General features: G+C 34.4%; 1 protein-coding gene and 1 pseudogene across 34 annotated transcripts in view; both read left to right on the top strand.

Moving 5' to 3' along the window:
- LOC109447544 (uncharacterized) overlaps positions 1 to 17,378 on the top strand; it is a 661,414-nt gene that overhangs the window by 325,764 nt on the left and 318,272 nt on the right. The gene's annotated exons all lie outside the window — the stretch shown is intronic.
- On the top strand, positions 11,706 to 12,230 carry LOC109447498 (myosin regulatory light polypeptide 9 pseudogene; annotated as a pseudogene).

Here is a 17,378-nt window from a genome sequence, read left to right as displayed (position 1 = left end):
GTGACTGCAGAAGGTGTAAGGACAGGCACAGTTTGCAGAATCTGGGCGTGATTCTAATGGATAACTTTAGCTTTTATTTGTTTTTATATCAGGATTTCTAGTAATAGGTAATTTAAGCAATGTGTTCCATTCAAGATAAATGAAATGCACATTTGAAAACCACTGGTGTAGTGGGAAAGAAACTAGGCAGTAGTGCTTCACCCCCCAGGTCTGGTCTGGCTGGTGTTTTCATCCAAGGCTGTATGACCTTGGGCATATCTTGAAACCTCTAGAAGCTTGTACCTTTCCCTTTGCCCAGGCTGTCTCATAGAGCTGCTCAAGGTAGTAAATGGATACGTCCTTCAAATTGAGCTAAAGGAGTCTACAGGGTAGGTATTTGTAAACCTTGGCATTTTCGTCATTTCACCAGTCTTGTATTGTCATAAGGAAGTTGAGTGTAATGAAAATGAAGACAGGATCTGTGTCCATCATCGTTTAGTATGAATGAATGAAAAAACACAGTAGTAATAAAAATGGAAAGTTAGGAACAGATACTGACTGCTGGACTTAAAATACCACTGAGATTTGGATATCCCAAAGTGGCTAGGGGATACTTTACTGCTGTCTCACAGGCTCCTATTTCAGTGGCGTCACAGCTGCCAAGATGTTTGACAGGCCTGCGTTCCTTTGGGTTTTGGCAGTGGAGAGGAGAATCTGTTGGGGAAAATGGCACTGGAGCAGAGCCCTTTTGGAACTGTTGTGAAGTGGCTGTTCATCTACTGGTTAAATATGAAGGGGGAAGGAGCAACTACTTTGTTTAATCAGGACCATGGTTTATGTTTGGATAGATCTGAAAAATATATTCGACTATTCAGTGTGTTTCAAGGGAGTTTTCCATCTGACAGATAATTTTTACTGCCAAATACAGAGTAAGGTACACAGATTCACAAAAGAGACTTATTGGTCTTTTGTGATCCAAGTGAGTGGGTCACAACCCGAAAAGAACCCAAAGCCTCTTCTCTGATGGTAATTTGCTTTTCTGGCCCTTCCCTGGAAGTAGAATCTCCTCGAAACTCTTGTTTTAGTTCTTCTGTCATCGGTTTTGTGTTCTGCCTCACGTATAACCGAGAGTATAAACATCTTCCATGTAAACCCCAGCCTCTGATTTCAAAATGCATCCCGACTAGTACCTCCACTTCTTTGTCAGTTGTATCGATTCTATAGTCCAGGGAAACCAAATCGTTCATATTCTAAGCCTTTTCTATGACAATATGATATCAAATAAAATTGAAGTCTGAGAACTTTTTTGTTTTTTAAATCCCTAAAATAGACAAGAGGCTTGAACCTGTATAATATGTCACATTCACCTTCTTGAGACTTTTATCAGCAACAGTACACACTACACAAGACATTAATAACTCATTTATTATCAGAATAAAATGCTCCCCCCAAATACAGCATTGAATTATATCTTTACCTTTGCATGTTCGCATCAAAATTTCCTAACAGCCAGTAGTATCAGTCATCATTATCATTATAAACATTTTATAGATGAGACAAAGGGGACCTAGTGTGTTAGATGGTATCTCATATTCTTCTGATAACAAATATTGGCTATGGAAACTTACTAGTGACCACTTACACTATGTAATCATATGTTATAATCTTAGCATCAAGGGTTGTATTCACATTAAAAATTTTTATTTTATTGGAACATCTGTCACAAATTAACAAAAGAATCGAAATAGAATTTAGCAGAGTAGACTAGACTTTCTTGGTTATAAAGAATCTTTCAGCGTCCCTGTCTTCGTATTCTCCTCGAACAACCTTTCTCTGATAACCGCCCAGCTCACCTCTTTCAAGAGCTAGCTCTGTCAGCCAAAGGAAAAAGATTGGTCGTATAGTTTCCTGTGCTGACCACCTGTCTTTTTCCAAATTTAGACATAATTTGTGATGCTAAATAAGGTTGTCCCCTAGTCACTCAGACTAAACTCTGAATTTCAAACGGATACTTTGTTTATAACTGCCTTAAGTCATTAGTTTTAAAGATGAAAAGACTAGTTATTTTAAGCACAAAAATTTGGTAAACAAGCAAGAGAGAACTTTCCCCTCTTTCTTTAACACCCATTGGCAAAACCTCAGGATGTTGCCATTTGTATTTCACCGCCATCCTGTCATAGCCTTCGCCAGAGGAGCTTTCTGTGCTCGCTTGTAGATGAAGGTTGGCAAAATGATGCTGTGACCACAGGACCCACAGATGGCGACTGGCCAGCACCACATCTGAGGAGCCAAGAGTTTTCGGGACTCGACTGCTTTCCATTCCTGCTCTTTAGTGGGTTTCCTCCTTCACCACCTCTGAGAAAGCCACAGTGTCCAAAAGAAGGAAGCAGTCCAGCGTCAACAGTCAGAGACCTCTGCAGTCTCTCACCACTTTCCCTCCACCCTACCCTCAATCTAACTCAAGAATATGGAATTAAAAAAACAAAAAAATCTTCCGCTAAACCAAGCTCTGACTATGCTTTTAAATTTCTACATGCTATTAAATTCGTGGAGAAAATATTCCGTGTTCTTATCCTGTATCCCCTCTTTTTACCCCGCTTTCAGTGTCCTGCCCTTCCAAGTGGGGCCCTAACACTCTGCGCTACATGTTAACCCCAAACTTCGTCTATACCAGCATTGTCCCACTTCCTTTAAAGAAAGAAAACTCGTTAACATAAATTAGCTACCTACTAATTAGCATTCTTTGTGACTTTTTATATACATACGCGTGATACATATGTGTATATGTACATAAATAAACAAAATATGTATGCGAAAGCATGTGTGTTTGTGTGTGCAGACGCATATACTATACACACATATACAAGTATATATTTATCTTTGATTTTGTTAGATTAACAGATATTTTTAGACCGTCTATGCAAAAGCTAACTTTTGGTAACATTTTTGATTCAATGACAGAATTACAGCAGCCTGTCCATTTAGTTCAATATCATTCCAATTTTTAAGAGAATGGCACTATTCTGATGTTACTCTGGTTCTCTGAAGATTTAACAATGACTCTGCTACACTGTTTTATTTTGCTTATTTTGTATTACTTCAGAACTGAAAATTGAAAAGTTTAAAAGGCTAAGTGACAATATATAGAGACTGTGATGTATAAATACGCTAACCCCAAGTATAGAGAGGCAATGTAGCATGGAACCAGGAAAGTGTGCCTAGAAATAATGGAATAAAGTTTAGCGGGAAAGTCTGCATTCTTCGTGTTAGGAAAAGGTCAAGAAAATTAAGGGCGCTTGAACATGTTTATTCTACATAATTCAGATGAAGTCTAAAACAGTTGCCATGAGTACCACCATAATGAATATAATACTAAAATCATACTGAGGGAGAGACTAAATAAATGTATTGGTCTGTGTTGAGCAAACAATAGGGAAAATTTGAGCGAACACAATATCACAGGTACTGTTGTTAGACTTGAGAAATACCAAGTTGACTAAAATATTGTTCTAACCCCGAGAAAGCCCACATTCTAGTTTAGGAGAAAAAGCAATAAATAATTACAATCCAGACATCTGACCCACATTCTTGCAAATATTGCACAAGAGCCATTAATTCTCTTGGGAAATTTGCAGGATTCTTTCCACAAAGGAGTTATATTTAACTTCCCTGAAAGTATGCATGAAAGGAAGAACTAGAACAGCACACTGAAGAAGATATTCCTTCCTGTAGGCTCCAGCATTAGACGTGCCTCTGGACCAAACTCTTTCCTTATGAATGCAGCTCAGAGCAGCCATTTCTGTTTCTGCCGGCAACTCCTGATTGCGGCTAATTTTAAATACTTTCCCTAGAACATCATTGTTCTCTCAGCTTTTACTTTTCTATTGTGCTTTCTTGGCTTCTATTCCATTTCTGTTTTGTTTACCCACTACAAAGACAAGGTAATAGCTTATCTAATAATTTATTTTCCCAAAACACTTTTCAAAGATATTAATAGTTCTGTATATGTTTTCTCTCTTTATATTTATGGTTTCTATTTATTTCAAAGGTGATAACATTGATCAAATTATTGACCTATGTGTATACTAGAAAATACATACTTTAATCCCCCCAACTCTATTAATAAAAGCAGCTTTTGTTGATATCATTTGATGAAAACCATAAGACATACTTTTATTGAATTGCTGTTGAATTAGAAATCCAGTGGGACATGTGGCGTACCTACACAGCAATAACATTTGCATTTGTAAGAGGAATTTTTTACTTGGTCTGAACATTCAGAACCCCAGTTCAGAAAACATTATTGGGATGGGTTTTTGTACAAACAACAGAAAAAAATATTAGTTGAAGAAAACAATATTATAGACCATTATTTGTAATATTCTAAATAGTTAATTTAAACATATATGAAAATTATTTAACTACAATAAATTTAAACCTACATAACCAGTGTGCTATCCTGATGTTTACTACTAATTTCTCCATTTAGGATATTGATGAAATATTTAGCCAGGAGCTGCTAAGAGAAACAAACCAAAAAACAAACAAAAACCACACTTTCCTATATCTATATGAAAACTTTTTTTAATTTTCGTGTTTCTGTGCCCCCAGTCTATGCCCAATGCCAATCCTTGTCGTATGGTAATTTCTATGGAACTGACCATTTGCTTGTATAAAAGTTGATGTGGTTGATATATTAATTGCAGAAAACTATCTTTGAGTGCAATTGCTTAAAGCACAATAATTGTAGTTTTTGCTATGTTGGTGTCTTTTGATTCCTATTTACTACTGAAAAATCCATTAATGTGCAATTTATAAGGGACTGTCTCTTTTTCTGAGCTTTGTAACCAATTCTTCGTAGTTTTGGAGCCATGAAGCAGAAGTGATTAAAGACGTAGGAGGGCTTATGTCATTGACAATTGGAGAAAAAAAGCAGTCCTCCATGTTCTAATTGAAAAATCTTCACATTGCTTACAAAATAACTAGGGAGTAAAGTGATTTCTATGTATGGATAATTAAGGTCACATAAATGTGGTTTGAACTAGTTAAACTTTTGAAAATCTAACATGAGTACTGATTTTACCTTTTCAACGTTATTGAAATACCCTCAACCAGATATTACCTCTCATAATAACAATGAAAATAACAGCTTAAAACATATCAGGAACTGCTGTAAACATTTTCCATCTGAGAACACTGTATAGAGAACCCAGATGATACCTAAGGACAACACTAGCTAGTACAACACTAACTGTGTTGTACTAAGTAATATGACAAGACTTTTGATGAATTAATGATTGTTTTAAACAAAGTTTTCATCCTAAAACTGATTGTGGGGGTGCCTATTAAGTGCTTTTAAATCATTTCAATTAACTTCTAGTTTCTAAGCTGAAATCTGTGTCAGTCCAGAGGACATGACTCTCCTTTATAGTTAGACGTTTCTAATCCAAAATCATGTGCATTTAAGAAACTAAAGACCCTTTACTTTAAGAAGAACAGTTACTACAAAATGGAGTGTTTAAAACAGAGTACACTGTGGTGCTTCGTGACTGATTGCTGCCATGTCTTAAACAAGAGATATTAAAAGAAGCAAATGCCACGTGGTCTCATTAGGACTCTTTGACGTATGCTTTTGAACCTTCTTCGGCACCCAGCATAACAAAAAGGCTGGTGGCTTTGATGTTGTTTCAACTTGTGAAAATCTGCAATTTTATTGTTTACAAATGCTAGCCTCTACCCTAAATACCCATTGCTCCTAATTGCAAGCAATTCGTTCACATTGAAATAATCATCTTTTTATATATTGCAAATTAAAATGTAATATGTTTTGAGGATGATACCTCTGAGTAGTATAGCAGTGGAGAACTGAAAAGTTCCTTTTATTCACCCCCTCACCCCCCACAAACCAAGACTTTGGCTACATATAATTAAAACCCTGGGTTAGGGAAAAGTTAATAGTAGTAATGTGTACTCATACTTTGCTCATCAAGTGCCGTTTAAGTTTATAATTTATATTTCCAAAATATATTTGTTTTTATGAATTGAGTTTCATCACAGGTTTTAATTCTGGTTACTGGAAATATATTTATACAAGATACAGATGGTATTTTTTATTAATCTGTATTAAAATAGCCTTTATAAAATGGTTCTGAAATAATTCCTTTAAAAGGTACAAATTGTGAATGTGTAACTGGTAACAATTTGAAGTAAAAACAAATTGTAAATGATTTTTGAAGGTTAGTCTAGGAAAATAAGTATTAACATATAGCTGCTAAACCTTTAAGTAAAAAATACAAATACAAATTTTTAAGTGAAGGATTCCTTTTTTTATCATAAAAGAAGAGCTGTCATGTGGTAGGTAATTTGCTTTTAAAGAAGTTCTTTCATCCCCCCTAAAATAGGTGAATTAACATATACAAAAAAAAACAAAACAAAAAAAAAACAAAAAAACAACTAACTTCTCTGTGTTCCAACAAATATTTGGAATGGAACTAAAAGTTGTTTTTATTGAATCTGTTTTAAAACGTGTGATTACAAATGCTGCCTTTATGATTAGGACAAGAACAAGGACTTTTGGTATCAAAACAAGTTTCTCTAAATTGAGTTCTACCTAGAATTAGAACAAATTTATCTAGAACAGATGTATTATTGTCTCCAGAATATGAGCATACAATCTAAAATTTGACATTTTCCTATTTAACCTCACCTTCTTCCCCTAAAATACCTACTCTTTTCATGACACAGGTAGCTTCCAAGTAATTGTTTATACATGAGATTTTCACAAAGTACCTTTCTATTTTACCATTAACCTTACACATTTACATCACCTTACACATAGACCTGTTCTATACTTAATGGCTGGGATACACTTTTAATAATACGTATTAGTGTTACATGGAGGTACATTTTTATCCTCTTTGTTTTCTTACTTGTTTTCCCCCCTTCTTTCTTTCTTTATCTTTTCTTTCTTTCCTTTCTTATTTTTTAATTGTTGACTTTTCAAGTAGCATTTCAAAGAATTCCACTTTTGTGAAATTATTCTGGCTGTTTTTATTTGCTTGGTTTCTTAATAATTATCTTTTATTTAGTTATTTTTTAATTAAATTTATAGGAGTGATATTGGGTGGTAAAATTAGATAGGTTTCAAGTGTACGCTTCTATAATACATCATCTATATATTGCATTGCATGTTCACTACTCAGAGTCAGTTATTTATCACCATATTTGACCCTATTTATTCTCTTCTACCCCTTTGTCCCCCTTTCTCTGGTAACCACTAAACTGTTAGCTGTATCTATGGGTTTTTCTTTGTTTGTATTGTTCATTTGTTGCTTTCAGTTTTATATCCCACATATGAGTGAAATAATATGGTTCTCGACTTTTTCTGACTTATTACGCTTAGCATGATAATCTCAAGATCCATCCATGTTGTTGCATATTGTGTTCGCCATATTTATCTTTTCTTATGGCCAAGTAATATTCCATTGTAATATATATATCTATATATTGACATATATAGATATAGATCTATCTATCTATCTATCTATCTATCTATCTATCTATCTATCTATCTATCTATCTATCTGTGTATACCACATTTTCTTTATTCAATTATCTATTGAAGGACACTTTGGTTGTTTCCATGAGTTGGCCACCATGAATAACGGTGCAATGAAGACAGGAGTGCACACATCTTTGCAGATAAATGTTTTCAGATTTTCTTTTAGATACACTAATGTTTTTGCTGTTTGACTTGATTTTTTTTATGTTGAAAGTTGACCCAAATATGATCTATTAAAGATATAAAAGTAAACTTGCATTAAATGAAATTATATCTGTGGATATTACATTTTTAAAAATGCCATAAAACTTAATGTAATTCCATTAATTCTACTATTAGCCTTTAAAAACACATTCCTTAATTAAAAAGAGAACATTTTAAACACACCAGTTAAAACGCTGAGCATTTCAAATCATTTAATGTCTAAATACTTGGTATTTATTGCTTGAATAACATTCAAGATGGTTTACATATTTTAAATTGTCATAACTCTTCTCAAATTAGTCATGCTTAAAAGTAGCCTTAATACAAGTTTCTCTTTTATACTTTGGTATGAACTTTTCACTACTGATAAGTGTGTTTACCATTTTAGTTCAGCTTCTGACTTGGGTTGTCAGAATACTGTGGCCCTGCACTATAATTGAGATTATTTTCAAAAACTTTTTTCTAAGGAGATGCTTTTTGAAAGTAACTTTAATTCCTTCTGATTGTGAATTTAATTGGTTGAGACTGTTTTGGAATGAAAGGGGGAAAAGACAGCCATTTCAAGATCACTGTAATGCCATTTCAAACACAGCATATCAAATATCATTATTTCAAGGAGCCGGAAGTACAGTCCTTGAATACTGTCATGACATTATAACATTGATGAGAAAAAATAAATGATTCCCAGCCAGGGCCACACTGTCTTTGTGGATTTTGCACGTTTCTCCCCATGTCTGCATGGGTTTTCTTCCAGCACCACACATCTAAAGGTGTGCACATTAGGTGAACTGAAGTGTCTGAATTGTCCCAGTCAGAGTAAGTGTGTGTGTGTGTGTGTGTGTGTGTGTGTGTGTGTGTGTGCGCAATTGGAGGGAGTCCTATCCAGGGTGGGTTTTGCTTTGTGCCCTGAGCTGCCCAGAGAGGCTCTGGCCACCTGTGACCATGAACTGGAATAAGCGGGTTGGAAAAGAATTCTCTTACTTGTTTTCATTCTTCTTTCTTAAATGTACATATAGCTCACATTTATTTTAATGTTTGATATTAGAAGTGTTTGGGGTCTTTATTTAGAAGTTTGGTGTTTTTGTGACCAGAAATATGCCTAGGGATTTAACTCTTTATTTATATCAATTAGCCTATGGTGAAATTGGTTCCATTATATATTGATTCACTTATGCAGTTTCCAAGAACCTATCAATGACGTTGTGAGGACTTACTGTACATGTTCTTGCTATTTGAGGATTAAACTTCACAAAATTTTATGTAGGAGAAAGACGTGTGCCTTTGGTAATGGTTACTTGTCATTTGTTGGAAGGATATATTGAATTTCATATATTTTAATCACTGCAGGGATTTTTACACCCTGTAAAAAATCAAAATGCTCTTAGGAATCTAATATAATCACATGTTTAAGCTGTACCCCAGACATCCCAAGTGCTGTCTCATTGGCTTTCTGAAAACCTAAGAATGGAAGGCTCTCAATAAAAAATTGTGAGAAAAAATTTATGAATGAAGAAATGTTCAAACTTAGTAGTACCATGAAAATTTCTTGTACAAGTCTAATATTAATCTATAAATGTGAGTTCCAAATTTGGAACAAGCCTCAGAGTATATGGATTGAGACAGTCAAGGTAGTAATGATCATCTTCCTTTCAAGCCTTATTTTAAGTGAAAATATCTACATTATTTTTTTTCATATCACCACTGCAAAGAAATCTAGCTACATTTATTACAAAGAAATCTAGAGTACATTTATTACAGACTTAATTATAATCAAAAAACAACTAAAAGTTTGGACATTGAAGTCCTGCTTAAATATATTGCAGTATCATGCAAAGATTAATAATGTTGAATATCATTTCTTCCTAATTTTTGTCATTTTATGTATTAAAAAAAATTAAACTTCAGAAAATTCCTCAAAAGATAGTGCATTTTGTTTCATAGATGTTCATCCTTTCTGTAAATATGACTTTACTTTCAACTTTTAAATTAGAACTGCTCACGATACCCTAAATGACATGTGAATGTAGAATGCTAATTTTACTATGCTAATGTTTTTGCTTGTTATCTTAGTGTCATCCTAAATAGCTGATTAACCTTAAGGGGGCAGAAACCTATTTCTGCATCTGCAGATACTGTATATAGAATCATACCATATACAAATCCCGTACCTGCAGATTCCAAATATGACACCATATGTGAATTAATCAACCAATCAGTTCACACTTATGTCATAAGGGTTGGTCATGCATGGATTACTGAGTTAGATGCTGTAGGATCACTGCTGTCCAAAACATGATCTTGCCTTCTCAGAGCTTACAACCAAGTTGGAGAGACAAGAACCACAAAATAATAGCAAATTATTATAAAACCTGGATAAACAATGAAATGTGAGTGTGCTCATTGGGGCTTATAGAGAAGTAAGATTAGGGGAAAAAAAATGAGTCCATGCTGTAAAATTCAGAGAGGCATACCAAAGATATAGACTGTTAATATGTCCATTCAATATGCATTTTTTTTACTATTTTTAAGGTGTGTTTTAACTTGTTCTTACATTTTACATGAGTATTTGCTCATCATATTACATATAACATTTTATTGATTTCCCAATATTCCATCATCTGCTATGTCATAATTTAATCATTGCTGTTCAACTATTAAATGGTTTTGAGAAGATAATTATTTAACAAAATGCACCAACTAGAAGAATTACCTGTGTATATGGAAGATATTTTTTTATAATAGTAGTGAGTCATTTCTTCAATTTATTGAGCACCTATTATGTGCCATGTACTCTCCTGGGTACTGGCAATGCAAAACTGAAAGCAAGAGACAAAACTCCCTGACATCGGAAAGTCTGCATTTTAGTGATAGAAGTGGGTAACAATATAAGTAAAATATAGGTAAAATATACAATGTGTTAAATACTGAAAAATAATAAAAAAGAAAAAAATAAAGCAGGAAGAGGGGTGTAGGTGAGGATAAAAATTATAGATAGGGTAGCCAATGAGGGCCTCACTGAGAAGTAACTCTTGAGTAACAACTTGGGAGACCTGAGGGACTAGCCATGTGTGTGGCTGAGAGAAGAATATTCCAGGCAAGAGGAAAAGAAGACTGTTTCCTTCCCTAGAAGTGGCTGCCTACGCAAGGTTTGCACTTAACTGACAAGGAAGAGAATAAGGAGCAAGAAGCAAACACCCATTACTTGGAAAAGAAAGACCTGTCTTTGTTTTAGCAATCCTGTTATTTCTGTATTCTAAATAATATTATCATATATATATATATATATATATGAACTCCAGTATTTTTGAAATGAAATACCATTCCATTCTTAGCATCAAACATTTACTGAAGGCTTTTTCTAAATACTATGACAAATAATATTTCTGTCTCATGAGTTTGCTTAGTATAGTGGAGAGGGAAGATAAACTAAAATGATGAGGGAAAAATATAGTAGCAACATGGAGAGAATTTGGGTGACATTAGATGTATTCTTATTAGGAGCAAGAACAATCAAATCCAGCATTTGCCTCAAGACTCAGATATTCCCAAAACATTTCACTTTCTAGAGAGAGGGGGCTATCCCAATTAAGTAAATTATTATTTCTGTCGGAGGACCTGATTATAGAACTATTATGAAAGACTGTTTTTAATACTTATAAACCCCCAAAACAAAAAGTTGTGTTAAAATATACATTATGCTTTCTTTCAAAGGGTTTTAGTGTGTTCCATATGTGTGATGATTCTGATCATATATGTGAGGAAGGATAATCTTAGTTTTTGTTAATTGTGGCTGCAAACCAAAAATAATTAGATTATGTAAATGGCTGTTGAAAGTGCCAAAACGCCTTAGTTAACATATGTATCATTAAGAAATATAATGGCAGCTCTGGGTGTAGTGGGGTTGTGATAGCAGCAGCGAGGGCAGAAAGATGGTCCCTGAAGTACTGGGATTCTTGCCACCATGTGGAGCAACAGGGCAAAGACCAAGACCACCAAGAAATGCCCCCAGAGCACAACATCCAATGTGTTCGCCATGTTTGACTAGATTCAGGAGTTCAAAGAGGACTTTAATGCAATTGATCAAAAGAGAGATGGTTTCATTGACAAGGACGATTTGCATGCAAATCTTGAAAAAGATGTGCTTGCCTCCCTGGGGAAAAATCCAACCGATGAGTATCAAGACACCATGATGAATGAGGCTTCAGGTCCCATAAATTTCACCATGTTCCTCATGATGTTTGGTGAGAAGTTAAATGGCACAGATCCAGAAGATGTCATCAGAAATGCTTTTGCTTGCTTTGATGAAGAGGCAACTGGCAGCATTCAGGAAGATTACCTGAGAGAGCTGCTGACAACAATGGGAGATCGGTTTACACAAGAAGTGGATGAGCTGTAAAGAGAAGCACCTATTGACAAAAAGGGAAATTTCAATTACATTGAGTTCATGCACATCTTTAAACATGGAGCAGAAGACAAAGAAGACTGAAAAGAATTCCAAATTCCAGCCAAAATTTCCTTGTCACCATTTTGGGTATTTGTGAGATTTTCTCTTAGAGCCTATAGCATGCCCTCGCTTTACAGCTTTTGCCTGTCTTGTATTTATTCTCAGCCATTTGGGGCACATGCGTCTATATAATCAGACTGGAAATGGGACTTTTTTGCCATTTTCAGAATTAAAAATAGGGTGATTTCACTTACCAGTCTCCCCCCAAAATAACTGCAGTCTACACAGAGTCAATGTATTTTTTCAGAGAAAGTTATTTACTCAATTTTTCTGAACCATAATTTAACTTTATGATAAAACTTAAAAAAAAAAAGAAATATAATGTCATATATAATACATAGCTCCAACCTCAATCTCTATTACAAAGTATGTAATTCTCTGTAACAATCTGATGACTATACATGGGTGTTGTGAAATGAAGTTTGACACAATGGTCTTTGTCGAGTGTCATCCTTCCTGCTGATGCAACGCTAGTGTTGGACATTCACATGCTTTCACTTCTCAAGCTATAGAACCATTATATGCATATGATCTGCATAGAAATCACCACTCTTTTTCAGATCCAAATACCTGAAATTATGAACTAACTTCAAAGTGTTGACATTACATAGTCATATTTCATGGATGTACCATGATGGCTAGCTTGTAGCAGGATTTAGAGATCTGTGAAGTATACAAATATTATCAAACTGCTCTCCCACTTCTTATACCTTAATTTCTTTGAAATTTATCTAACTTTCCTGGTTTTCTATTACAGTGTTTCTCTTATTTTAGTGTCAACATCATCATTTAAGTGATCATTTCAAATGATTTAACGATGTTATAAGATGAATAAATTTCAGGTTTCTCATTAAAAAAAAAATAGCTTTCCCCTTAGAGATGTTGGCAGAAAAGGACATATCAGTGCATGAATTTTTCCCCACTACTATCAATTTTAAAGGAAGAGAAATTATGCTAAGGAGAGAAATTTTCCTGATAGCATTAAGTGAAAATAAGAATGAAGTTACATTAACTACAGTCATGTAGAAATCAAGTTGTTTTGGAGACATTCTTCTTCCCTTGTAGATCTTTGGTTAAGCCGTTCCATCTAATAATGTGTGATAGACTTAAAATAAGGTGAAACAGAGATGCATCTCGTTCAGCTTTCAAGTGTGTGTTCTCTGGGAGACTAGCATCACTAGATTCCATTAGATTTGTGTAACAATGGATAGTGTCTCCTTCCTTGTTAAATACCATAGTTCTCATTAGCGTTTTCAGGATTCTGATAACTCCTGCAGCAAAGAATCCTCCTTAACCTTCCTTAATCCAATGTTTACCAAATTTATTTGCTAAGGAACTATTTTTTTTACATCAGATCAATTAACATATTCTGGACTAGTTTTTCCTGAAGGACAATGCTGCTAAAATACCTTAGTGATTGCTGCTAGAATGAAATCCATATCCAATTAACAAAGAAGTTTCTAGTTTTGTAAAATCACAGTGCGCAGATTGCTGCCAGGTGTATGATCCTGGAGGGTAATCTGAATTATCGATCTTTTAGATGCTGGCAGTGAATAGTAATTGGCTACTTACAAAACAAGGCACTTAGAATATCATTGGAATTTATCACTACTACTTTGGAGCAGGCAACTAAAATGTATATTTCATACTTTGGGTTCTATGAAAATATGCTGAATTTAGGATGAGAAGTGTATGGAGCAGCATTTAATAGAATTAGTCTTAAATGTGAGAGGGTTTAGTATTTACCTGTGACACATAATTTGGGGGGAGCTCCAAGGCTCTTTAAGCCCAAAACTGTTTTGTTCCTATCTTATTACTCAATGAAATTCTGACCCTAGAGCTCCTCCACCTCTCATTTGAATTGGGTAATCAAAACAACCCCACCATTTTCTATCCCATGACTTTGCTTAGGTTTTTTTTTTTTTTTTTTTTTTCTTTTCCCCTAAATGCTTTTCTCCTTTATGACTCAATCACTATCCATCAGAATCCTCTGTCACTTTCAAATGACCTTGCCTCTACCTAATACCTTCCCTCATTTTCTACATGGTGGACAGGTATTTGTCCCGGCCTCTGTGAGGTAACCCAAATGATTCTTCCTTTCTCTGTATTTCAACAGGACTTTGCTTGCCTCTTTGTTATAAGACATTCTATGAAATATAGTTATTATATACAGTATAATAGTCCACCAACGGTGATGAGGTACTTTTCATAACCAAAGACCATATTGCTTATGGTAAATAATGTGTTTTGAATATCTTGACACTCAAAACTGAATGTCTCGGCAACTTCTAAATTGGTCTTTATCATATTTTTTTACACTGGGAAATTCACATGAAAACCAGATTGAAAAATCACATTCTGAGTTTCTATTGATTAGCTTATTTACTGAGATACACATGGGATATTTTACATGTAGACAAGGAATTTCTTTCTTTAGAACCCAGGCATTTTTGATCTGTTGCCTTTTTATCACTTGGTTCTGGCCACTTTTCAGCTGGTTGAAATTTGTTTTAAAAATTTAAAAAGCACTATGATACGTACAACTACATAGTCAAATGTTGGTCTCTTATTCCCTCCAGATATGGTTCTTCACCCATTTATTTTTCTAATTTAGAAATCTTTCATTTTTAACTATTTACTTTTAGATAATTTCAGATTTGCAAAGAGTTTGAAAAAATTACAGAAATTCCCTTATGGTTTTCAACCAGCTTCCCCAAATGTTGACATCTTGTATAACTAGGGTATAATTTTGAAAATCAGGAAATTAACAGTGAAGCAATTCTATTAACTACTCTATAGACCTAGTCAAGTTTCTTTGTCTCACTAAGGTTCCTTTACATCCAGGATCCAAACTTTAAATCACCTTAGTTTCCTCTAATCTGACTTTTTCTTTGTCTTTGTCTGTCATGACCTTGACACTTATAAAGATCACTGGTCAATTATTTTGTAGAATGTCAGTTTTATATTGTCTGATGTATATACATGATTATATCCTTTGAGAAATATATTCATAGTTTTAGGAATATATGTGAGGACGGTTTAGGTGGCAAAAATGTATTTTTCAAAATGCTTTGTTGAATCATATAGCCTTACTTACCATGTAGTAAGAGCAGATATTTTAGAGTTTTTTTTTAAAGTCAGAAAATGTTTTATATTTCTTCTTTGCGGATATTTTGTCCTATATCATTTCTTTGAAAGATTTATGAGATTGTGTTTCAAAGCTCAGTAAATCTCTGTTGACATGAATATGCACTTGGTAAAAAAAAAATACTTTTTTAAATATTAAAGTATTTTCTTAAATCACACACATTACATATTTTCTTTCTTAGTAATCAGTAGTAGGTAGTATCAGACAACTTAAGATGTTGAAATTTAATGGTTCAAAATGATCTACTCATTGCCCTGGGTGGGAAATCTTATGCTTGATTGGTATACCTCTTCAATGAATATCACAGAGATAACAAATTTAGAATACACTACTTTTAAATTGAGAATGATACAATTTTTTTGATGTATTTGTTTTCCTCTCCATTTTCTGTGTGTATGTGTGTGTGTGTATATATATATATATATATATATATATATATATATATATATATATATATCACATTGTGTGCTCGCCACCCAGAGTCAGTTCTCCTTCCATCACCATATGTTTGACCCGCTTTACCCTCTTCTACCACACCGTCCCCCCCTTACCCTCTGGTAACCACAAAACTGTTGTCTGTGTCTATGAGTTTTTGTTTCTTTATTTCTTTGTCTTCTTGTTCATTTGTTGCTTTCAGTTTTATATCCCACATATGAGTGAAGTCACACGGTTCTCTACTTTTTCTGTCTGACTTATGGTTAATTAGCATAATAATCTTAAGATCCATCCATGTTGTCACAGATATACAAACGGCCAACAGATATATGAAAAAACGCTCAACTTCACTAGCTATTAGGGAAATGCAAATCAAAACCACAATATATCACCTCACACATGTTAGAATGACTATCATCAACAAGATAAATAATAAGTTTTGGAGAGGCTATGGAAAAAAAGGAACCCTCATACACTGTTGGGGGGAATGCAGATTGGTGCATCTGCTATGGAAGGCATTGTGGAGGTTCCTCGAAAAAATTAAGAATAGAATTACCATGTGACCCAGTAATCCCTCTCCTAGGTATATACCAAAAAAATTTGAAAACATTTATCCGTAAAGATGTGTGTGTGCATATATATATATATATATATATATATATATATATATATATATATATATACATACTCCAGTGTTCATTGCAGCATTATGTACGGTGGCCAAGACACGGAAACAACCAAAGTGTCCTTGGAAATATGATTGGATAAAGAAGATGTGGTGTATACACACAATGGAATACTACTCTGCCATAAGAAAAGATGAAATACTGCCATTTGCGATAACATGGATGGATCCATCGCATTTTCTAATATGCCGTTCTCTCTGGAAAACTTTCCCCACCCTGGTTTTCCCATAACTTCTCCACTCATTTTGACCATTTTCTGCATTGACCAGTTAATTACCCCACCCCATCTGCAATCTAGATTTTCTCCCCCAACACTTCATTGAAACTGCTCACTCAGAGAGTGCAAATGACTTTCTAATACCTAATCTGCTACTCGTGGGCATCATTTGACAATACTGGGCACTCTCTTCTTTCATGAAACATTTACCTACTCTTAATATCTGAGATACATTCTTTTGTTGGTTCTGCTGCTTCCCAGAATGTTTCTTCTCATTCTCATTTTCTCTAACTTGTATTTGAATATGTATAGACATTCCATAGGTTTCTTCTCTAACCATAACATGTATACACTCTGAGCTGTTTCAAATCCTCAGTTCTCTTGGGGAGCCTCAAAGGCTCCCAAAGTTTCAGTTATCACCTTTTGTGCATGTGATTCGATCTTTACCTCTAATTTGGATATACATCCTGAGTTTCTCATGGGTACTTCAAACTCAATTAATCATCAAACTAAAATTATTAATTCCCCCTTGAACTTGAACTTCTTATTTTTCCTACCCCCACTTCCAGACTTGAGTTGTGTTAAATATACTCATTAAGTTACCCATCACATACTCTGTCCTCTGTCTCCTAACCCATACCGTG

Source organism: Rhinolophus sinicus, chromosome 17 (assembly GCF_057876585.1).
Source record: "Rhinolophus sinicus isolate RSI-liver-muscle chromosome 17, RSI-T2T, whole genome shotgun sequence".
Taxonomy (NCBI): domain Eukaryota; kingdom Metazoa; phylum Chordata; class Mammalia; order Chiroptera; family Rhinolophidae; genus Rhinolophus; species Rhinolophus sinicus.
Note: the sequence above shows the minus strand (reverse complement) of the source record. Positions and strands in the feature narration are given on the sequence as shown.